Source organism: Etheostoma spectabile, chromosome 13 (assembly GCF_008692095.1).
Source record: "Etheostoma spectabile isolate EspeVRDwgs_2016 chromosome 13, UIUC_Espe_1.0, whole genome shotgun sequence".
Classification (NCBI taxonomy): Eukaryota; Metazoa; Chordata; class Actinopteri; order Perciformes; family Percidae; genus Etheostoma; species Etheostoma spectabile.
In genome coordinates, this window is record NC_045745.1 from 16,055,650 (window position 1) to 16,080,921 (window position 25,272).

General features: G+C 38.2%; 1 long non-coding RNA gene and 2 pseudogenes across 1 annotated transcript; 2 read left to right on the forward strand and 1 right to left on the reverse strand.

The window, feature by feature from the left end:
• LOC116700274 (myosin-7-like) overlaps positions 1 to 11,050 on the forward strand; it is a 15,269-nt pseudogene extending 4,219 nt beyond the window's left edge.
• On the reverse strand, positions 10,920 to 13,901 carry LOC116700283 (uncharacterized). The gene is made up of 2 exons (XR_004334615.1): positions 13,504 to 13,901; positions 10,920 to 11,021 (listed from the first exon to the last, which is right to left on the reverse strand). It is a non-coding gene; the product is annotated as an uncharacterized LOC116700283 (long non-coding RNA).
• A 1,402-nt stretch (positions 13,902 to 15,303) lies between these two features.
• Positions 15,304 to 25,272, forward strand: part of LOC116700868 (myosin-7-like) — a 24,090-nt pseudogene continuing 14,121 nt past the window's right edge.

The window sequence follows — 25,272 nt, forward strand, 5'->3', positions numbered from 1 at the left end:
CCACCACATGTTTGTGCTGGAGCAGGAAGAGTACAAGAAAGAGGGCATTGAATGGACTTTTATAGATTTTGGTATGGATTTGCAGGCCTGCATTGACCTAATTGAAAAGGTGAGATGCTGGACTCTTACCTGTTCATGAATTAAAAAGCTTAAAAAAAAACATGTTCTTTTAAAACCACTCAAATGTTTGTCCCTTCAGCCCATGGGTATCATGTCCATCCTTGAAGAGGAGTGCATGTTCCCCAAAGCCTCTGATACCACCTTAAAAGTAAGCTCTATGACAACCATCTGGGGAAATCTGCCCATTCCAGAAGCCCAGAGTTATCAAAGGGAGACCAGAGGCCCATTTCTCCCTGGTTCACTATGCTGGAACTGTTGATTTAATATCAACAACTGGCTGGTGAAGAACAAGGATCCTGAATGAGACCGTTGTAGGACTCTACCAGAAGTCTAATCTCAACTGCTATCTGTCCTCTTCGCAAATTATGCTGGATCAGAAGCAGGTAGGAATAAACTAAATGTACTGTATTAACCTCCACTGGGAATGTCAATATTTTATGAAAAGCCTCACAATGACAACTGCAAGATTGAATAGTTTATGCCTGTATCTGTTAAGGCAATCTAACTGAGTTGTCCACTGGTTTATTAGCTGAAGGTGGAAAGGGCGGCAAAGGAGGAGGCAGCAAGAAGAAGGGTTCATCCTTCCAAACTGTGTCTGCCTTGCACAGGGTTAGTAAAACATAAATATTTTTGAATAGCTAATCCATATGCAAAACAATGACTGACTCTTTTCACATTGGTAACAGAGATTTGCCTCACAATAATCACCTAAACTGAGTGTTAAACACAGGGTTTAATTACCTCCTCAGGAGAACCTGCACAAGCTGATGACCAACCTGAGGTCTACTCACCCTCACTTTGTTCGCTGCATCATCCCCAATGAGACCAAGACTCCTGGGGCCATGGAGAACCCTCTGGTGATGCACCAGCTGCGCTGTAACGGTGTGCTGGAAGGCATCAGGATCTGCAGAAAGGGATTCCCCAACAGGATCCTCTATGGAGATTTCAAACAGAGGTATTATCTCATATGTCAAATATTTACTCACATACTTAATAGTTCCCAAAGAAAATGAAAATATTAGTGATGGCCAAATGAAGTCTCATGGGGCTACTTAAAAAGTTGTATTTATTATCTGAGCCCACTGGATGGCGCTCTTGGTTTAAAGAAAAAGGCTCAAGAAATTGCAATTCAGTGTGCTTTCAACCCTTTGTTGAACAAAGAGCACCATCTACTGGGCACAGAATAAATAAAGTAAAAATGGTTCACAAAGCTTAATGAGGTTTCATTCGGCCAACACTAAGTAAATATTATTATCCAAACTATTTTTTTCTTTTCTAGATATCGCATCCTGAATCCTGCTGCCATCCCTGAGGGTCAGTTTATTGACAGTAGAAAGGGAGCTGAGAAACTTCTTGGGTCTCTGGATATTGATCACAACCAATACAAGTTTGGACACACTAAGGTAATTCATAAAAGAGAAAAGTCCAAAGCACATCTGTTACAAATGTTTAGTCTATAATCAATGATGGAATGAAAAACATAGTAGAAGAAGAATAGTCTAGAAGAGTCATTAAATCAGTAAACAATCTGAATATTACAGAGCCCCCCTGTGGTCAGCTGAGAATAAAAAACTAAATCGTGCGCAGGGATTATGAACTTTTTTTTCCCCTGGTTTAATAATCTGTGCGCACGGATTCATAATAATTTGTGCGCGCAATTTTTTAACGTGAGAAAAATAGGAAAGATATTCATAGATTCAAACTTCTGGGATCAATTACTTTATAGCGAAATGATATCAAATCACAAATGACGCATCTTTACTAACGTAGTAAGGTTAACAATGAGCTACAAACTAATTTTTATCAAAACAAGCTGTCCTCCGACCTGGATAAATAACACTGGTCTTTAGTAGCAGCTGGCGGTGCTTAGGGGCCGTCTATAAACTACAACACCACACAAACATATCTATTAATTTAATGATTAAATAATGTAGTGTCTCCAAACTTACCTTAATTATAACTTGTCTCCTCCTAGTTTTATTACAGCACTTACTGTTAAACATAAGTTTGGAGACACCACTTTGTTAAACTTTATAAAACCGTGCGCACGGATTTATAATTTAGTTTTAGTTAGATTTAGTTTTTTTGTTCTCAGCTGACCCCAGGGGGGCTCCGTAGAATATTGCTAGTTCACTGGAAATCTTATCTTAACTTATATTTGCCACCATAGGCTACTTGTTACACCAAACGAAATAGGCCTGTATCCACAAAATCCATGATTGTGTTGCATTGAGCAAGTTCACTTAAGTTCAACTTTTAATTTTTTTAGAGGAACAATGTATTATATATTCTTTCAAAAGGGTCCAAGCACTTATGTGTAACACCTAGCGGATATTTACATGCTCCTTAAGGTGTTCTTCAAGGCTGGTCTTCTTGGGCTACTGGAAGAGATGAGGGATGAGCGTTTGTCACTGATCATCACTGGAATCCAGGCAAGAGCAAGAGGTCTGCTGGCAAGAGTGGAATTCCAGAAGATTTTTGAAAGGAGGTAAGAAAACTCAGGAATTTAATATGAACTATTTTGTGTATTAAGTGGTAGTGCTAACCTTGGTTGATCTTTGACAGAGATGCACTATTGGTGATCCAGTGGAACATCCGTGCCTTCATGGGGGTGAAGAATTGGCCCTGGATGAAGCTTTTTTTCAAGATCAAACCTCTGTTGAGATCTGCTGAAGCAGAAAAGGAGATGGCCAACATGAAGGAAGAATTCCTAAAGCTGAAGGAGGCTTATGCAAAATCTGAAGCTCGTAGAAAGGAACTAGAGGAAAAAATGGTTTCTCTTCTTCAAGAGAAGAATGACCTGCAGCTCCATGTCCAGGCTGTAAGTCTAATGACAGCATTCTTAATAATTTAATGTCAAAATGGTAATATAACAATACAGTATATACATACAGTTTATTTTTTATAAACCATTTATATAGATAATTATCCTACGTTGACAAAGTTATCAAACTTATGACCATTTCAATATAGGAGCAAGATAATCTTGCAGATGCTGAGGAAAGATGTGAGGGGCTGATCAAAAACAAGATTCAGCTGGAGGCAAAAGCCAAAGAGCTGACAGAAAGACTGGAGGATGAGGAGGAGATGAATGCTGAACTGACTGCTAAGAAAAGGAAGCTGGAGGATGAGTGCTCTGAGCTGAAGAAAGATATTGATGACTTAGAGTTAACTCTGGCTAAAGTGGAGAAAGAGAAGCACGCCACAGAGAACAAGGTATGACAATGACTCAGCTATTTCTATTTCTCTTAATATTAAGGAAATGATCAAGTAGCACATTTCTAACCAGTACACTTTTTCAATATTTATCTCTAATTTCCCAGGTGAAGAACCTGGTCGAAGAGATGGCTGCTCTGGATGAAATCATAGCTAAATTGACAAAAGAAAAGAAAGCCTTACAGGAAGCTCATCAGCAAACACTGGATGATCTGCAGAGTGAAGAAGACAAAGTCAACACTCTGACTAAGGCCAAGGCTAAGCTGGAGCAGCAAGTGGATGATGTGAGAATTCAACAACGTATTGTCACAACCTTAATTTAAAGTGTTTAGTAAGATCATATACTCCTTGCATAATGAGAACAATAGTTTGACTTTCTGTATTGATATTGTCTAGCTTGAAGGTTCGCTGGAACAAGAGAAGAAGATTCGGATGGACCTTGAGAGAGCGAAGAGGAAACTAGAGGGAGACTTAAAATTAACCCTGGAGAGTCTAATGGACCTGGAGAATGACAAGCAGCAACTTGAAGAACATCTGAAAAAGTAATCACATTATTCTACTGCAGAGGTTCTTAATCTTTTTTCAGCCAAGGACCCATCACAAGAATATACTGGAAACCCCCCCCCCCAGCATATTTTTTTACACTTTGAGAGTCTTAGTTATGTGAAAGAACAACACAAAAGAAAAATATTTAAAATATATTAGACATGTATTATGCATGATATTTGCAGATTAAAGAGTTGGATTTGTTAGATTAGAAAGTTATCTATGAACTATTATAGATTTAAAATTCAACATATTTGTTAATTTATGAAGCCTTTTGTAAAAGTCCCAAAAAGAGTGCCATGGACCCCACTGTGAGAATCATTGTTCTACAGTATGTACAGCATGTCTGTATCTCATACAGTACTCAAACGCTGTATTGAATACAGGCAAAACAGATGACCAGTTATTCTAACTGTAACAATTTTATTTCACCACAGGAAAGATTTTGAAGTCAGTCAGCTCAACAATAGAATAGAAGATGAGCAGGCGGTAACAATTCAGCTTCAAAAGAAATTGAAGGAGTTCCAGGTAATGGACGATTCACGTGTAATGATTCAAAATTGGTGAAACACTCACTAGTAAGTAGCAACTAAACAACCCTGCTTTTCCAGGCCCGCATTGAGGAGCTGGAAGAAGAGCTTGAGGCAGAGCGAGCTGCCCGAGCCAAAGTGGAAAAACAGAGAGCAGACTTGGCCAGAGAGCTGGAGGAGATCAGTGAGAGGCTGGAGGAGGCTGGTGGAGCAACATCTGCCCAGATTGAAATGAACAAGAAGAGGGAGGCTGAGTTCCTGAAACTTCGCAGAGACCTTGAAGAGGCCACTCTGCAGCATGAAGCCACTGCTGCCACACTCAGGAAGAAACAAGCTGACAGTGTGGCTGACCTGGGAGAACAGATTGATAACCTGCAGAGAGTCAAGCAGAAACTGGAGAAGGAGAAGAGTGAGCTCAGACTGGAGCTGGATGATGTGGTCTCCAATATGGAACACATTGTGAAGACAAAGGTTGGCTAAACTGACAAACAGTTTTTTGCTATTGTTGACACATTTGTGGGTATTTCGGGTTAAATGGTAATATTTAAATGTTTATCTTAAATCTAGACAAATCTTGAGAAGACATGCAGGACTGTGGAAGATCAGATGAATGAATACAAGACCAAATTTGAAGAAGCTCAACGCTGCATCAATGACTTCAATATGCAAAAAGCCAAACTTCAAACGGAAAATGGTATATTTTTGCTATCTACTTGATGTATTTGATAGCTGACAATTCTCATGTATACATTTTTCAAATGACTACTGAGAAAACCAGACATTTCTTTAAAAAGTTAATTTTTTGGTAATACAAACATCTGCATGTTTGCCAATACAAGGTGAGCTCACAAGGCAGCTGGAAGATAAGGATTCCTTGGTATCTCAACTGACAAGGGGAAAAATGTCCTACACTCAACAGATTGAAGACTTAAAGCGACAACTGGAAGAGGAGACCAAGGTAATATAGAGTTTTAGTGTCCAATTAAATTGGACAGTCATTTCTAACTAAATTGTATTACAATGTTACTCATTCATTTAACGTTGTTTTGATAGGCAAAGAGTGCCCTGGCCCATGCAGTGCAGTCTGCTCGACATGACTGTGACCTGCTCAGGGAGCAGTATGAGGAGGAGCAGGAGGCCAAGGGTGAATTGCAGCGCAACATGTCCAAGGCCAACGCTGAGGTGGCTCAGTGGAGAACCAAGTACGAAACTGATGCCATCCAGAGAACCGAGGAACTGGAGGAGGCCAAGTAAGACATTTTGACATCCAAATTCACGATTTGATATCTTATTTTTAATTGACATATTTACTTTGTCTAGCAGATCAGCTTTTTGTTTGTGTTATGTTCCTATTAAAATGTAAGACGAACAAAAAGTTTGTCTGTTAGATGACCGAGCAACCAGTCATTTTAGTTGAATATATAATAACTTATCCAACAAGCACAACTGCAGGAACGTTAAATGGTTTGAATGATCATTTTCTAAAGGAAAAAGCTGGCTCAGCGTCTGCAGGATGCTGAGGAGGCTGTGGAAGCAGTGAATGCTAAATGCTCGTCTCTGGAGAAGACCAAACACAGGCTGCAGAATGAGATTGAAGATCTCATGGTGGATGTGGAGAGGTCTAATTCTGCGGCTGCTGCTCTGGACAAGAAACAAAGAAACTTTGACAAGGTACTACTTAGAATTTTTGAGCACCAAAATTATCAATTTGCATTGTAGCCTCTGAACCTTTGTACCAGCAATACACTGAGCCTGCTAGAGCCAGTAGTGCACCTTCCTGTGGGAACACATTTACAGCTTAGAGCTGCCAAGTACAACTACAGGATACTTTAGGGCAATGTTTCCCAAACTTAGGGTCGGGACCCAAAATGGGTCGCAGACCCGTTTTATTGGGTCGCCAATTGGCAGAGTAAAAGGAATCTCAATGTCTGGCTTTTTGGCAAACCTGAAAAACAAATCCAGAAACAGACTAAATGCCCAGCATGACCTCAGAATGGGGCACTTTCAAAAACCGAACCTAGACCAGACCAGCTGGTTGATAACTTCCACCAGACACATACATCTCATTAAATTCAAGTCAGCGTTATTTAAACAAATGTTGGTGTCGGTGCTGAGGGATGATGGGAGGGGGGGATGAGAACATATGAGTTGAGAAAGGGGTGAGACGCAGAAAGGAGAATAGAGACCTTTTCTGTTTTTGTTTACTTTTATAGTGGAATAAATATACTTCATATACATTTAAATTCATGGTTTGTTCCATCTTGTGTCCAAAGTTTAAAAATGGAGATGTTACAATGATTCATGGTGTATTTTTGTAAATTTGGGTCCCGGGGAGACACCAAATTTCTCTTTTGGGTCTTGAGCTGAAAAAGTTTGGGAACCACTGCTTTAGGGCAACTTCTCTGAAGCAGCTATGGGTCATGTCCATTGCTCAAAGAAAGTCTAACTAGTCTAATTTCATTTTATATGTTTAGTCTGTTTAATACCCATACCTAACACTAAAATTGTTTAGAGTTGGTGTGAGCTTTACATGTTCTCCACCTTGGAGTGCTGTTGTCAGTAATGGGAGAAATTGTTTAATGTGAGGCAAATTCCCCAAGTCTGTAGTCCATTCTCCATTCGTCTGGCACATATACACTTACCGCTGACCTTTCTTCCCACTGTAGGTCCTCTCTGAGTGGAAGCAGAAATACGAAGAATCTCAGTGTGAGCTGGAGAGTTCCCAGAAGGAGGCCAGGGCTCTGAGCACTGATCTCTTTAAACTGAAGAACTCTTATGAAGAGTCTCTGGATCATCTTGAGACCATGAAGAGAGAGAATAAGAACTTACAAGGTAAGATCTACCGCCAGGGTTTGTGTCTAAGCTTCTGCAGACATATTTTATAGATGAAATTGTAAATGCATCTAAATCACACTGCTTGGTATTCCACAGAGGAGATTTCTGACCTCACTGAACAACTTGGTGAGAGTGGAAAGAGTATCCATGAACTAGAGAAATTACGGAAACAACTGGAACAGGAGAAAACTGAGATCCAGTCTGCTCTTGAGGAAGCAGAGGTACAGGCCTTTGAAATGAAAAACTTTAAAGTACAACTGTCCGCTGTTTTGTTTAACTCTGTACCTTCCTGTCCACCAGGCCTCCCTAGAGCATGAAGAGGGTAAGATTCTAAGAGCCCAACTAGAGTTCAATCAAATTAAAGCTGAGATTGAACGCAAACTAGCTGAGAAAGATGAGGAGATGGAGCAGTGCAAAAGGAACCTGCAGAGGACTATTGACACACTGCAGAGCTCTCTTGAGGCTGAGTGTCGCAGCAGGAATGAGGCTCTCCGTTTGAAGAAGAAGATGGAGGGAGACCTCAATGAGATGGAGATCCAGCTAAGCCAGGCCAACAGGCAAGCAGCTGAGGCCCAGAAACAACTTAAATCTGTTCATGCACATCTCAAGGTAAAATTAAAATGAAAGGCTCAATTACTTAAGATGTTTCGAATTTAAACTGATTCTAAACAATCTGGTTGATATCATGCCATAAAGGATTGCCAAATTCAGCTGGATGAGGCTGTTCGGGCGAATGATGATCTTAAAGAGAACATGGCCATTGTTGAGAGGCGCAACAACCTGATTCAGGCTGAACTGGAAGAGCTCAGGTCTGCTCTGGAGCAAACTGAGAGAGGTCGCAAACTTGCTGAGCAAGAGCTGCTGGACGTTAGTGAAAGGGTGCAGCTACTGCACTCACAGGTGAGACTTCATAATTTTTTCCAACCGTGGATGACTGACTGGTTTTCTTGGACATTATAAATAAATCAAAAGTATTGCTATTTCTAAGTGCAGTAATATTTTCTCAAATCCCACATCTTGAAAATATGTAGAACACCAGCCTGATAAACCAGAAGAAGAAACTTGAGGTTGATGCTTCCCAACTTCAAACTGAAGTGGAGGAAGCAGTGCAGGAGTGCAGAAACGCTGAGGAGAAGGCCAAGAAGGCCATTACTGATGCTGCCATGATGGCAGAGGAGCTGAAGAAAGAGCAGGACACCAGTGCTCACCTTGAGCGTATGAAGAAGAACATGGAGCAAACCATCAAAGACCTGCAGCACCGTCTGGATGAAGCTGAACAGATCGCCATGAAGGGAGGCAAGAAGCAGGTGCAGAAGCTCGAGGCCAGGGTAAGAGAAGTTTACCAATATACAAACCACACACTTCTGCAAGTACAATTGTGGGACCAAAATTCTTTTTACATACATAAAGATGTAGTATCTAAGATAAATGTGTGTCTTTAGATTGTTATATAATTCCATTCCTTCACCAGGTAGTCAATTAATTTGTCTTTCTGCTGTTTGATTATGGGCAGATGGGTTTATCAGAGCATTGAGACTGTAACATGTACCTGAAATTGGCTACAAAGCTCTGTAGAGCCGCATAGCTGGCTCATAACTCTCTTGGAGTGAAATGTTAAAATATGTTGATTATTGTTTTGAACGTAGCTCCTTGTGGACCAGTGAATTTCAAATAAATTATTTTCTGATGTTTTCAGGTGAAAGAGCTGGAAAATGAGGTGGAGTCAGAGCAGAAGAAGAGCAGTGAAGCAGTGAAGGGAATCCGCAAATATGAGAGACGCATCAAAGAGCTCACTTACCAGGTGTTTTTTTATTTTTGCCTATTTCCATAACCTATACAAACAGCAACAAGTATATTAGCGTATTATTATCCATACAATATATACTATTAAAAGGTATCTTTTTAGCTTGCTCACAAATATGGCTTTATGCATGGGTCCACAACATATTTTTCCACTATACCACACCTACTTTTCCAAATTTTGTCAAAATTAAAATGCTATATGAAGAGAATCCTCCTTATAAAACTTGTCAGTTTGTTTGCTCTTATTCTCTTGATTTATGCAGACTGAGGAAGACCGCAAGAATATGGTGCGTCTGCAGGACCTGGTTGACAAACTACAGCTGAAAGTCAAGGCCTATAAGAGAGCTGCTGAGGAGGCTGTAAGTGAGGACTGGAAAAGCTGTCTTTCATTTGTGCTGTGTGCTCAAGATGTATACGCTGTTTCTTTATTGTTTTAAATTAACAGTTTTAAATTGAGGCTTGAAAATACTTTTTAACTCATAGTTAGTTTATAGCATGCTTATATTATACATTTTATTACATTTTGTAGATGCTAAAATACTACAAAAAACAAGCGGTTTTGATTTTAAGCCAGGAAACATCTCAGCCTTCCCTGTGACTTTTTTTAGACCTAGTTGGTAAATTACAAACCAGTGTTGAAGCTGTGTTTACCCTTTCATCAGATCACGTGGCCTTAAGTCAACTACCCCAGGGTCATTGCCTATTGTAGTAATGGAATATTATGGCCTGTGTTTTTGTTGAATCCTGTAGGAAGAGCAGGCCAATACCCATCTGGGCAAGTTCCGCAAACTGCAGCACGAGTTGGATGAGGCTGAAGAGCGAGCCGATATTGCTGAGTCTCAAGTCAACAAGCTGCGTGCCAAGAGCCGTGATGTGGGCTCAAAGGTAAGAAGCTACACTTCATACTGTGGGCTGTCCAATAGCCTTCACAATATTACACACTATCTTTCAATGATCCTCATTCCCATATTAATGTAACCCATATAAGCTGTTTTCATTTGTAATGCAAAATAATTATAGGAATGATCATTTGTAATGGGAGTAAAAAAAGACAGACCAGTCTTTGTATAGATCAATTTTATTTTAATTATTTTATTGATTTGGTAAATTGGATTAGTGCTATTTAGTAGGTTAGTGGTATGCATTTTTTTTGTCACAGAGAAAGCATTACAAATTATTTTCTAAGATAATTACATTTCTGGATATGTTATGCCTTTGTTAATGAGTTGACAATAAATATATGAGATTTTTTGCATGAATGTGTAATGTATTTTATTTTCTAGCCCTTCTCCCCCTCCCTTAAGTGGCGTTGTCACTTGTCAGGCCGCCATTGTAGATAAGAACCTGTTCTTAATAACATGCCTGTAAAAATAAAGGTGGAAAAAATGCAGGTAGAGAGAGATGGGAAACAACATGCAACAAAAGGTCCCAGTTTAAAAAAAAAAAATGTTTTAAATGTCTTAAAAAGACTAAATGATTTCCTTAGAACATAAGCTTTGAATTGTAGTTTTAAGTTTTAAAAACCCCAAATGGCTAAAGAATAAACTCAAGGGGGCTTGGCTCTTTAACCTTTTATGATATGTAAAACACTTTCTCCATATACTCCTTTAAGTGCTACATTGTTCAAAGTAATCTAATCCCACAAAATCAACATTCATTTTCAAGCATTTAAAATGATTTGTGTCCAAGCTACCATACTACAGTAAACGAATGTGGGCAGTAAAATAAATGTTATTCATTGTTATTCAGTAGAATTACTGTCAAAATCACAAACTTGTAAAAATATAGCCAAGTTACCTTTGATAACACTTGTTGAGTCTTGTTGGTCCTCTGTCCCTAATCCATCTCTGTTTGTCTACTGTTTTATCATTCTTCATCTCAGAAAGGGTTAGACGAGGAGTGAAGCTCACGGACGACGACCTAAGACCTCCGGGATCTTCTGTGCTGTAGTTTACTTTGTTGTCAAAGTAACTGTAGAATAAAGAAAAGTGCATTCAAATGAACGTGTCGAGTCCTCATTTATTTCAATCAGGTGGAATTTTCCACATTAACCTGGAGAGGCAGTGAGACCTGTCATTTAAAAATTGTATGTTAAAGATTTCACTTTATCATCAATGAAAACAATCACAAAGTTGTTAAATTTGACATCAGAAGGGAACAAGTACATTAAAAAAGCACAAAAGAAAGATGAAAAAGTGTACAGCTAATCAATACCGATTACAAAACTAATTTGTTCACTTTCTGAGAGGGTCCAGATGGAGAAGAGTTGCTGTCACATTCCTGCCACCTTGTGCTGAAGCAAATAAATTCTCTTCCAGTTTCGTCCATGCCTATATAGGTATTTCTAGGTAGGGATTTATGACTAGATAGGCTTATAATAATACTGGATATCAGCTTGACAACATATAGGAACAATTTTGGCTTTTTTTTTAGTATATGAGTTAGTAATTGTTATATGAAATGTTTTATAGCACACTTCATAAAAAAATGCAGCACCATGTGCTTTACGTTAAGATAAAAAGGAGAATTTAATGGAAATTGAGATGGAAAATAAAACACACTTGATAATACTAAAATTAGGTAAAAGGAATGAGATAAACAATAAGATAAAAATATAATACCAGTACATAGAATCCACAACATAGTTAGATTGAAAATAAATCCATCTGAATGATAATAATAAAACTAAAGTTAAAAATGATTACATCACACCCTGCGTGTAAAATATACTGTAAACATTGCAACTGCATCAGCTGTTTTTATATGTTCTGTCCTTTAATATATCAGTGGTAGAGATTTGAATATGGCTTTAGTAGAAAACTCTGAAGTATTTTGCCTTGTGCACTCTCAACCAACTGGCGCCTAGGTCTCTGAGCTTTTAAATAAACACAACAGAACCTACCGTTCCCAATGGACACAAACTCACCACCAGCATTGATTACACCGACATAAGCCTTTTTCTGCTGTGTCAGAACTTCTTCCATAGGGTGTAAACTCATTGTGTGTCTTATCTGTGTCGGACACAACCCAAAGTTGCTCCAGAAAAAAAACACCCTCTTGGTGGTGTTGTGGGAGTTAACTAACACTCATCAGTCTTATTTATCTCAAATGTAATGGCCAACCACTGATGTCAACATTTAACTAAATTATAAATAATCTGTAAACCACTTTCAATATCAATATAATCAAAGATTACATAAAATCAACAATTTAAAAGAATTGTAGCAGTGCATTATTGTGAGGAAAAGTGCACAAATGGGTTTATTCAATAAGATGAAAATAGAATGAAAAAATAAATAAAACCAACTGAATAATAAAATTAAGTTAAAAATATTAGAATCAGTACCCAGATTTGTGGCATGCACAATCATCAATAAACACGGCAGCAGCGTCAGAAGGACCCCGTTCTTCTCTAATAAAGGTCCCCTCCTAATCATAGCAATACAACTGTAAAAAGATTGAAAACAGAAAAAAGCAGCAAGCTCTCAAGAAAATGTTTTGAGTGGAAAGTAGCTCACAACTAAACTAAATTTACAACTAAATGTCATTTCAGAGGTGTCTTCCCCTTGTCCATAATAAACCTAGGGGGAACCTGAATAGCAATTGTTATTTCATGGCACTTAAACATCAGGTTTAAAGGACACCTCAGATTAGTTTACCTGGTTAACAGTGTCGAACAAGATGTCACTTTTTTCACAAATGTTATTTTTATTAATCTAATATAACTGGGTGGATATGTGACGCAAAAAAACTCTTTCCATACCAGAAGAGAACAGTTTTGGAATCGTTATACAGAGATGTGGAAATGACATCACAAAGTTATTTGTAGGTAAATAAGACTTCCTTTGGCAAGTCTTTACAATTTAGGCACGTAACTACGGATGTAACCTATGTTAATGTAAATGTTACCTAAGTAACAGATTATCTTCACTTGTGTGTTTAGTAACATATTATAGCATTCGATTAGACACAATATATTAACAATTTTACATTTGAGGAGAGACTTTAACACAACACCCAATGATGATTTACTGATATTGTTCTAGTCAATTCCATGGGTGATAATTTACTACTACTAAATATTTCAGCAGACTTCTATAATGAATGTTTATTTATTTGAACATCAGTTAAATGAATATCATCGCATCAATATATCTCAATATTGTAAAACATATCCATTTTAACAATGTTATCGTAATTTCCAACCATATCTCCCAGCTGTATTATATAACATGCTGTAAAACAGTAAATTGTTTTATATAGTAAAACAGAATCAATCCATTAAAAATAATATAATTATAAACAATTATTATTAAAAATAACAATATATAAACAAAATACAATGTAAACACATAAAAGGGTGAAATTGAAATGTAGTATCTAAAAACAATAAAATGAATTTAATCAGCAATGTTTACACAAATTCTTCCAGCTGAATCTACGACAGGCTTACCTCGTGCTTCATTCTCCTGCAACAGCAGAAAGGAGGAACTGATGCTAAGGCTCTTCAGCTATCAGGGGTGGATATCAGTCCAGCACGACATGCTGATCTTGAACTCAAACGTCCTTCTAAGGAATAAGATCATGTCAACAAGATTATAAAATAAGAAATAAATTGCATAGTGTTATTCTTTGTCATCCACATGCTAACACTAACAGAACTATGTAAGCCATGGCTTTAATAATTCTTCTGCTGACCCTTTAAAACTTAACCTCATTACCCTTGTGCCACAGGCTCATCTGTGTCAACTACTTAACATCAAGGACTTTGGTGTGTTTAAAAAAAATAGTTTAGGATTAATTAGCAGACAAGAGCAACAATAGCATATCAAGGTGACACCGTTTGTTCTTTCAAAGGGCATTACCTTAGGGGATTCTGATTACCACTCTATGTCCAAACAGCGAGAAGGTGATGAAAGCCAAGATGGGCACACAAAGCAGCTGAGAATGAGAAGGAGTCCAACAATGTAAAAGCAAATTCTGATCAACTCTAACGCGGTCCATTGGAATTTTGCTCATCACTCATCACTGCCATTCTACAAGAGTAAACAAAACATGCATATGGCTTTAATTTCTAAGGGATGATAAATAGTGAGCGTGGACAAACGGCTACATTTAATGTAAAGGAGGACAAAAGAACTAAATTAAGTTGTTTTTTCACAAAGCTGTGTTCCCTTAAATGTGTTTTGATTAATATTTACTACATTTAGACTAAGATGGATGGATTCAAACCATCACATTTTTACACATTTTAATGTAATAGAAATAAAAAAAGTTATGAAATTCCTGTTCTAGAACTGAGGTATATTTTTATCGCCATGCACCTGTTACCTTTCAACCATCACAAGATCACAGACTGCCCTTCTCAATCAGAGAGAAAAAATCCAGACAAGAATTTCACAGGGTTATCTTTGTCATCAAGGCCAAAGGAAAGGAAACAATGCCATAATGAAACCATGAGACAAAGGGTTCAGAACTAGCTGTCATGAGTGATCATTTTTAGTCCCTAACCTTGGCTTTCACTCTACAACAGCTGCGACACATGTCTAAAGAGAGGTTACAGAAAGATATTTTCATATGAATTACCTTATCTGAACTTTAACCTTTTGATTAGGAATCTAAGCATGACAAGTCCAGAGCTGTTCTCAAAGCACACTGTTTGAAGAACAGATTATATTTAGACATTCACAATGAATTGACTGGTGCTCTTCATGAATCATGGCAAAGGATGGTGATCTTGTTGAATTAATGAACATTTTGTCTTAACATGTAAACTTGAATTTAAATGGATTCTTTGAACCCTAAATTTAAATATACTGTACGACCATAAAAAGGGTTGTTATTACCCTTCAGTTCATTACATATAGCAATACCAAGTAAATTTTAACTGAACATAATTGACAACAAACATAATAATAAACTTTCTTTTACAACCGAAGACGGGTTAAATGGTTCAACATTTAAGTTTAACATTTAAAAGCCCTTTAAAAGTAAGAAAGAATCAAATGGGTGTAATACAAAATTAAAAATACTTTAAATACAAATCAAAAACTATAAACAAAGCAAAATATTAAAACTATGAAATCACAGCCAAAAGAACTAATTGAATGACGTTAGTAGGTAGTAAGATATTACATAAAATGACCTGTTGTGATTTATCTGATTAAAATAAGAGATTTGATATCAAGCCTGTCCCTAATCCACACCTCCTCCCCTCCCCTTTCTATGTACCATTTATGTTCCTCGCCTTGTTTGTCACAAGGTGAAAGCAACAAATAGCAGCAGTAGATTCTGCCCAATTAGGACAGCGCTTTGTTTTTAATATGTAACCTCTCTAATCTCCAAAAATGCATTCCATATTTGGTGGATAAACAACCTTTATTAATGGAGAGAGTGCTGCTGTCAGCTACGGGGCTCGTTGCTTTATTTGATTGAAGGTTGAGAGTCAAAGGTAAGCAAAACATTTATATCAGTCATATAGTAAGGTAGCCTAAATAGAAAATATTTTGGTGTAAAGTTTTTGGAATACACTTAACATCTATATCATGATCTTTGCTGGTGGTCAACAATGGTGATGGTATGGTAGTTGAAGTGAAATGTTTTGCTTTGTTATCTGGTTTGGATAGCAAGACCCTAACTGATCCTAGTTCTGTTACACTCCAACCAGCCCTAAATAAAAGCCACTTTTGATTCAGTAAAAATCTTGAATCATGACTATATCTATACCCTCAACTTCAGTGAGGACTTAAAAGTAAATTTTGTTTGTGTACAGCTGTTGTAATCAAACTGATACAGGATTAAGAGCTCAAGGTGACTAGCATACTAAAGAAATAAAACTATCTACCTTGTCATTATTGCACATGTAGTATGCTAACGGCTAATGTATAGCATGAAATGTGACTTATTGTGCACATTTTATAATAATTCTGCTTTATGTTAATCTGAATACAATATCCCAAAAATTTGTAACAGGTCGAAAATGGGTGACGCTGCCATGAGAGAGTTTGGGCCGGCTGCTCCTTTTCTAAGAAAGTCAGACAAGGAGCGTTTGGAGGCCCAGACTCGTATATTTGACATAAAGAAGGAGTGCTTTGTTCCTGACCCAGATGTTGAGTTTGTCAAAGCTTCCATCATCAGTCGGGATGGTGACAAAGTCACCGCTGAAACGGAGTTTGGAAAGGTAGATTCAATTTAGCGGACTCACATATTTCTAGTGACACATTTGGTTATTTTTGGTCATTGTGACTGTAAAATATATGAATTTTTTTCTGCAGACTGTGACAGTGAAGGAGTGTGATGTACACCCTCAAAACCCGCCAAAGTTTGATAAAATTGAAGACATGGCGATGTTCACCTTCCTCCATGAGCCCGCTGTGCTGTTTAACCTCAAAGAGCGTTATGCAGCATGGATGATCTATGTACGAAAATAAAGCGTAACATAAAACCTCTCCTACCCATTGATAAAGCACTGTTTAATAAGCAACATCATTATGACAAGGTAAAACATATCTTATCAATTTATTATCCATTGCCCTTCGCTTACTACAACAGACCTACTCTGGGCTCTTCTGTGTGACTGTCAACCCCTACAAGTGGCTGCCAGTCTACAACCAAGAGGTGGTTGTTGCCTATAGAGGAAAGAAGAGGTCTGAAGCTCCTCCTCATATCTTCTCCATCTCTGACAATGCCTATCAGTACATGCTGTCAGGTAAATATTCTATTTTAGCGTCATTTTCTTTGAATATTCAACATTGACGTCATTTTATTTTTTACTAAAACTTTTAAAATCTCTCTTGCTGACAGACAGAGAAAACCAGTCAATCCTTATCACGTAAGTCACACAGCCCAAAAAAATCCCTTAAGTATTTAAGGGTCATATGTCTTGGTCTAAAACTTTCTGTCTCTCTTCAACTCAGTGGAGAATCCGGTGCTGGAAAGACTGTCAACACCAAGCGTGTCATTCAGTACTTTGCCAGCATCGCTGCTGCTCCGAATGTGAAGAAAGATCAGGCTGCTGAAAAGAAAGTCTGTACTACAAAATATACTTCTGAATATTTCACTAAGTATCAGTCATAAAGCACAGTCACATTTCAAATCAAATAATGTCTAATGGCTTAAGCACATTTTGCAATTTTATTTGGCACTGAACCTGAAGGTGTGTCTTTATTTGACAAAATCAGGGTACGCTGGAGGATCAAATCATCCAGGCTAACCCTGCTCTGGAGGCCTTCGGGAATGCCAAGACCATCAGGAATGACAACTCCTCTAGATTTGTTAGTGTCTGTTTGGTTGCAAATGGTCATTTTTCCATTGAAGTGATTGAATTAACAGGACTAAAATGAGTGGCTTGCTTCCTCTTAGGGTAAATTTATCCGCATTCATTTTGATAACCGTGGAAAGCTGGCCTCTGCTGATATTGAAACTTGTAAGTAACATGGTTTATGTAACACATTTAAATGTATTACAACGAGAAGAACAATAACAATTGTTTTCTCAAACAGACCTTTTGGAAAAGTCTCGTGTGACCTATCAATTAAAAGCTGAGAGGGACTACCACATTTTCTACCAGATCTTGTCTCAGGCAAAGCCTGAGCTTCTGGGTATATATCTCACAAAATGCTTTGAATCGCCATCAAAAGTGAGTTATGACATAATCTTAATACAGTTAAATATTTTACAGCACATTTTTTTCATTTCCTTCTCAGAAATGTTGCTTATCACCAACAACCCTTACGACTACGCCTTCATCTCCCAAGGAGAGACAACAGTAGCCTCTATCAATGATTCTGAAGAGCTGATGGCCACTGATGTGAGCTAAATCTTCAAATCCCAGTCCGAAATTAATTTTTACATTTACCCTGCCAGAAATTCATTTGTTGATCTTATAATTTTTTAGGATGCCTTCGATGTGCTGGGCTTCACTCAAGAAGAGAAGAACGGCATTTACAAGATGACTGGTGCCATCATGCATCATGGAAATATGAAATTCAAGACCAAGCAACGTGAGGAGCAGGCAGAGGCGGATGGCACTGAAGGTGATAAATGTTATTTTGAAACAAACTACAGCCAATGGTGCTAAACACAAAATAGCCAAAAGACTCATAATTGAACTTGAATTCATTCAGGTCACAAAGGTCAAAGCGTATTACCTATTTGACTTGCTGCCCTCTGGGAAGTGATACAGATCACTCAAAACCCAAAATAACAGACTCAAACACAAATGTTCCCGACAGCTATCAAAACTCTAAACGGACAAAAATGACAAGTTAGATGTTTTAAACAAGTGTTTAATAAAAGTGTCATTTCTCAATGCAGTTTTTAACTAGTTATTTTATTTATTTATTATCTTGTGGAATGAATGGGTGGAGAAAATGGCATGAATAGCGGGACCCTGTATTCTAATCTAAAGGAATCAGGAATAAAAGAATGACAAAAACATGGAAAAGCAGTGAGTAATTAATCGAAATAGCAAAATGCCTCAACAGATGCCGACAAAGTTGCATATCTGATGGGCCTGAATTCTGCTGACCTAATTAAAGGTCTCTGTCACCCAAGAGTCAAAGTAGGAAATGAGTGGGTCACCAAGGGACAAAATGTCGCCCAGGTAAGAGAATATTAATATATTTATTACATTTCAAAATAAATTCCTGAAATTAAAATAAAAAAGGTGTTTTATGTATATTTCCTTTTTAGGTGAACTATGCTGTTAGTGCGCTGTCTAAATCAGTGTATGAGAAGATGTTTCTGTGGATGGTGGTGAGAATTAATCAATCCCTCGACACCAAGCAGCCTCGCCAGTATTTCATTGGTGTACTGGACATTGCTGGATTTGAGATCTTTGATGTGAGTTTGAAAAACATACTTACTCTATATGAAGTAGTCTGTGGTTTAAGGAAAAGGTACAGTATTAAGCCTGTCATACTGTGGACTTTTTCATTTCAGTTCAACACCTTTGAGCAGCTGTGCATCAACTTCACCAATGAAAAACTGCAACAGTTTTTCAACCACCACATGTTTGTGCTGGAGCAGGAAGAGTACAAGAAAGAGGGCATTGAATGGACTTTCATAGATTTTGGTATGGACTTGCAGGCCTGCATTGACCTAATTGAAAAGGTGAGAAAATGGATTACTGTATGTCAAGCCATACATAAAGAAATCAAATCAAACCACTTATTAACATATATTTTTGTCCCTTCAGCCCATGGGTATCATGTCCATCCTTGAAGAGGAGTGCATGTTCCCCAAAGCCTCTGATACCACCTTTAAAACTAAGCTCTATGACAACCATCTGGGGAAATCTGCCAATTTCCAGAAGCCCAGAGTTATCAAAGGAAGACCAGAGGCCCATTTCTCCCTGGTTCACTATGCTGGAACTGTTGATTATAATATCAACAACTGGCTGGTGAAGAACAAGGATCCTCTGAATGAGACCGTTGTAGGACTCTACCAGAAGTCTAATCTGAAGCTGCTATCTGTCCTCTTTGCCAATTATGCTGGATCAGATGCAGGTAGGAATAAACGGAAGGGCAAATTCACCAGGAATGGATTGCAGCCGCTGATAGCACACTGAATTGCACTTGCAACCACTATTGCCCCACCTCAAGTAAAAAGAGTTTTAGTTATTAAACTTATTGTATTGTTAATTTAGTTTTTGATCACTGAGTTGGAGATACTTTCTTTGCACACTGCATAAGCATATTGTCACTGCATAAGCCTATATCATGGGTAGGAGTCAGGCAAGGAATTTAATACATGACAGAAAGAAACAGTATTAGGGATTCTGATAGTGTTATTGGTGTTTTCAAACGCAAAACTCCAGACTGTTAAAGATGGCATGATTTAAAGCAAGGGACACTTGCTTTTCATTACCACCAACTCTCTAAAGACTAATATGTTTATTGTAACTGTGTGTGGCTATCAGTGCTGCTCTTTGTGAATTGGACTGCAGAGAAAGGGGCCTATTTTGCCCCAAATGTCTACATATTAACTAATTTTAACATTTGCAAAAAGTACAGAAGCTTGCCTGGCAATGATTAGGGGTACACATTGTATTTTTGTCCTATAAGTGCAGCTTTAGCAGCTGCAAAGCTGCACAATTCTGTGATGAATTTGCCCCTGAATGTACTGCATTTGCCTTAGTGGGAACTGGGTTTGTTAATGCAATCTAATGTGTTGTACACTGGTTTATTACAGTAGCTGAAGGTGGAAAGGGCGGCAAAGGAGGAGGAAGCAAAAAGAAGGGTTCATCCTTCCAAACAGTGTCTGCCTTGCACAGGGTTAGTAAACATAAAATATGTGAATGACTATTTCATATAAAAAAACAATGACTGAGACTTAATTTTATATTACCAACAGAGATATGCAACACAACAATAACCTACACTGAGTGTTAACCACAGGGTTAAATTACCTCCTCAGGAGAACCTGAACAAGCTGATGACCAACCTGAGGTCTACTCACCCTCACTTTGTTCGCTGCATCATCCCCAATGAGACCAAGACTCCTGGGGCCATGGAGAACCCTCTGGTGATGCACCAGCTGCGCTGTAACGGTGTACTGGAAGGCATCAGGATCTGCAGAAAGGGATTCCCCAACAGGATCCTCTATGGAGATTTCAAACAGAGGTGTCTGTCAAATATACAGATGAATGAAAGTTTTTGGCACTCCGATAGAGGAATGGACACCATTCTACAATAAAATATTTCCTCTTTTAGTGTTTTGATGATGTGGAGAAGACCACTGTCTAAGACGTTGCTCCACAAATCTCCAATAGGTGTTCAATTTAAAGTGATATCTGATAACTGTGAAGGTTGTAGCATATGATTCACATAATTTGATACTAATCATCTGTTCAGTAAATCTTAATGGCCTCTTTGCATGTGTTATGTTTCTCTACTTAACTTGTTTCTTTTAATTTCTCACACAATGATACATTTTACTATCGACACTTTAACAGGGATAAGTATTTAGCTGGGCATATTTTGGGAGTTGATATTTTACAGGACATGCAATAAAACTAAAATTATCTTTTATCTTCATTACAAAGATACCGCATTTTGAACCCAAATGCTATTCCTGATGGACAGTTCATTGATAACAAAAAAGCTTCAGAGAAGCTTTTGGGCTCCTTGGATTTAGACCATAACCAGTACAAACTGGGGCACACCAAGGTAAGTATTGGTAAAATACATTTTGCCACATTTAGTATAAAGCATATACATTTACATTTCAGTGTGATACCATTTGTTTTGTGGTTTTCTATAGACTGCAATTCTTTAACTAAAGACAACCATGGGGCATCACTTGTTCAACTACACTTGCTTTTATTCACAATCATTACTATCTATGTTTTGTTACAACAGACAGAAATATGTCTATATTGAGCTGGGCATGAGCCATTGTCTTCAAAGCACACACTTGCTCAACGTGGGTGTCTCTGATGTATAATACTGCTGATCTCATCTGTTTGCAAAAATCAGGTGTTCTTCAAAGCTGGACTGCTTGGTCTTCTGGAGGAAATGCGTGATGACCGCTTATCTCTAATCATCACTAGGATCCAGGCAAGGTCACGAGGTGTTCTGGCGAGAATTGAATTCCAGAAGATTGTAGAACGCAGGTAGATGCAATAAATGAATTTAAATATAAAGAATATCCAGGAACTAATTACAAAATTACAACATTACAATAACTTCATAAATCAATGTCTACAGGGATGCATTACTTGTGATCCAGTGGAACATACGTGCTTTTATGGGGGTCAAGAATTGGCCCTGGATGAAGATGTTCTTTAAGATTAAACCTCTTTTGAGATCGGCAGAGACTGAGAAGGAAATGGCCATTATGAAGGAAGAGTTTGGCAAACTAAAAGAGGCTTACGCAAAATCTGAGGCCCGCAGGAAGGAACTTGAAGAAAAAACGGTCACTCTTCTTCAAGAGAAGAATGATCTGCAGCTCCAAGTTCAATCTGTATGTTAGAAATGTTCAACTCTTGATCATTAACATAATAATAAAATCAAACCAAGCTGCCTAGGTATAATGCTGTGATTTAAATTATAACAGGAGCAAGATAATCTTTGTGATGCTGAAGAAAGATGTGAGGGGCTGATCAAAAACAAGATTCAGCTGGAGGCAAAAGCAAAGAGCTGACAGAAGACTGGAGGATGAGGAGGATGAATTCTGAACTGACTGCTAAGAAAGAAGCTGGAGGATGAGTGCTCTGAGCTGAAAAGACATTGAGGACTTAGAGTTAACTCTGGCTAAAGTGGAGAAAGAGAAGCACGCCACAGAGAACAAGGTACTATAAGACATTTGCTTCACAGACAATGTCTTTGTTCAATTGCTGAGCTGACTGGTATTGATACAAAATGGCAAATTTTCCATTTAAATGATTACTCCTGTTGTATATAAATTGGTACAGAATGTTGATGCCATGGGTCTAGAATTTTTGACTAAAAATTCTAACTTTCTTACTTTACACAGGTGAAGAACCTTGTCGAAGAGATGGCTGCTCTGGATGAAATCATAGCTAAGTTGACCAAAGAAAAGAAAGCCTTACAGGAAGCTCATCAGCAAACACTGGATGATCTGCAGAGTGAAGAAGACAAAGTCAACACTCTGACTAAGGCCAAGACTAAGTTGGAGCAGCAAGTGGATGATGTAAGAACATAGTAAATAAGAGTGTGTTGGTATGTAAAAAACAAAAAAACATTTTATATATTGTGAATAAATTAAACTAAAAGGCTGTAATGATCACCCACTGCAGCTGGAAGGCTCCCTAGAGCAAGAGAAGAAAGTGCGTATGGACCTTGAGAGAGCAAAACGGAAGCTTGAAGGAGACCTAAAGTTAGCTCTAGAGAGTGTCATGGACTTGGAAAATGACAAACAGCAACTTGAAGAGAGACTGAAAAAGTAACATTAAAAGTGCACTTTAAAAAGGAAACAAAAATAGATTTCAAACTATGTGGCAGCTGGTACATATTAAAACTTTTTCATCCACAGGAAAGATTTTGAAATCAGCCAACTCAATGGTAAAATTGAAGATGAACAAGCAATGAGTGCCCAGCTCCAGAAAAAATTGAAGGAGTTACAGGTAATGTTAAAAAAGAAGAACTGTGTTAATTTACTTATGCAGGGACGTGATATTTAGCTAAAAGGAAAACAAATCCTTGATTTTGGTCTAGGCCCGCATTGAAGAACTGGAGGAAGAGCTTGAGGCAGAGCGAGCTGCCCGAGCCAAAGTGGAGAAACAGAGAGCAGACTTGGCCAGAGAGCTGGAGGAGATCAGTGAGAGGCTGGAGGAGGCTGGTGGAGCAACATCTGCCCAGATTGAAATGAACAAGAAGAGGGAGGCTGATTTCCTGAAACTCCGCAGAGACCTTGAAGAGGCCACTCTGCAGCATGAAGCCACTGCTGCCACACTCAGGAAGAAACAAGCTGACAGTGTGGCTGACCTGGGAGAGCAGATTGATAACCTGCAGAGAGTCAAGCAGAAACTGGAGAAGGAGAAGAGCGAGCTCAGACTGGAGCTGGATGATGTGGTCTCCAATATGGAAAATATTGTGAAGGCTAAGGTAAAATACTTTTTTCTATATACATATATATCTCATCTCATTGTTAGTCTAAGGGCGCTTTCACACCTATAGTTCTGTAGACTCAATGGAATTCAGGGGTGAAGTTGCAACACTGATGCATTTTTTGTTTTCTTTGAATATTGTTTTAAAGCGCACCAAAAGCTGGTCTATTGGACAGAATATCCAAGTGAAAATGACTGACATTTCCTGAGCTACACCAAGTTTATAGTGTCTTGGGTTTTCTTGATTTGCTTTAATGTTTCTAATATTTTAGAACAATATGAGCAGCTGAAAAGAGGCGCATGAAGAACAGGGTGGGCCCTGATGGGAGAGAGAGAGAGATGATGACATGTTGTCACTGACAACAAGCAATTTATCATAATAGGTTATGGATTTGAACATGATCATCACTTAAAACATAGGTCTGTAAATTGTGAGCAAGGTGGAAATTGCAGGTTAGTCAAGTAGCTAGTAAATCTAGTAAGCACGTTTTTTTGGTTTACTTTCCGTATTTGGGTCGGATTGCATTCTCAACTAAAGTTCAGCAAACGCTGGTGCACTTGGAAGCAAACCAAGACCCCGTTTTCAAGCAGCCCAGAGTTTGGTTGTTTAGTTGGCACCAAAGTTTGAATAAGCTTTCACACCAACACAAACAAACCAGACCATCCCACAAAATGTTCCAGGATACAGTAAAACCGAACAAACTGCTCAGGTGTGAAAGCAACCTAAGACACCTTTCATTTCTTTTGAAGTGGGTTATGTTCCACTCTTGATGTTTTTTGTTTTCAGAATAATTTGGAGAAAATGTGCAGGTCCCTGGAAGATCAGATGAACGAATACAAAACAAAGGCAGAAGAGGGACAGCGTACTATCAATGACTTCACCATGCAGAAAGCAAAGCTTCAAACTGAGAATGGTAAACATTTGATTTGAACTGTGGGTTTTGTTTGGGATATTATGAACAACTTATTTAATTCTTTTATCAAAATTAGGTGAATTTGTAAGGCGGCTTGAGGAAAAGGATTCCTTGGTGTCCCAATAACAGAGGGAAAACAGCCTACACTCAACAAATTGAAGACCTTAAAAGACAACTAGAGAGAGAGAAGTCAAGGTATCAACCAACAGTACAAGTAACAACTTGTACAGATGGTGTACATAAAAATGCAACAAGATATGTTATTTCAGGCCAAGAATGCTTTAGCCATGCAGTGCAGTTGCTCGACATGACTGTGACCTGCTCAGGGAGCAGTATGAGGAGGAGCAGGAGGCCAAGGGTGAATTGCAGCGCAACATGTCCAAGGCCAACTCTGAGGTGGCTCAGTGGGAAACCAAGTACGAAACTGATGCCATCCAGAGAACCGAGGAACTGGAGGAGGCCAAGTAAGACATTTTGACATCCAAATTCACGATTTGATATTTCTTTAAGAGACATTTTTACTTTGTCTAGAAGATCGCTTTTGTTTGTGTTATGTTCGACTAAAAGGTAAGACGAACAAAAAGTTTGTCTGTTAGATGACCGAGCAGCCAGTCATAATAGTTAAATTCATTTGAATTTATCCAACTAGCAAAATTGCAGGAACATTAAATGGTTTGAATGATCAATTTCAAAAGGAAAAAGCTGGCTCAGCGTCTGCAGGATGCTGAGGAGGCTG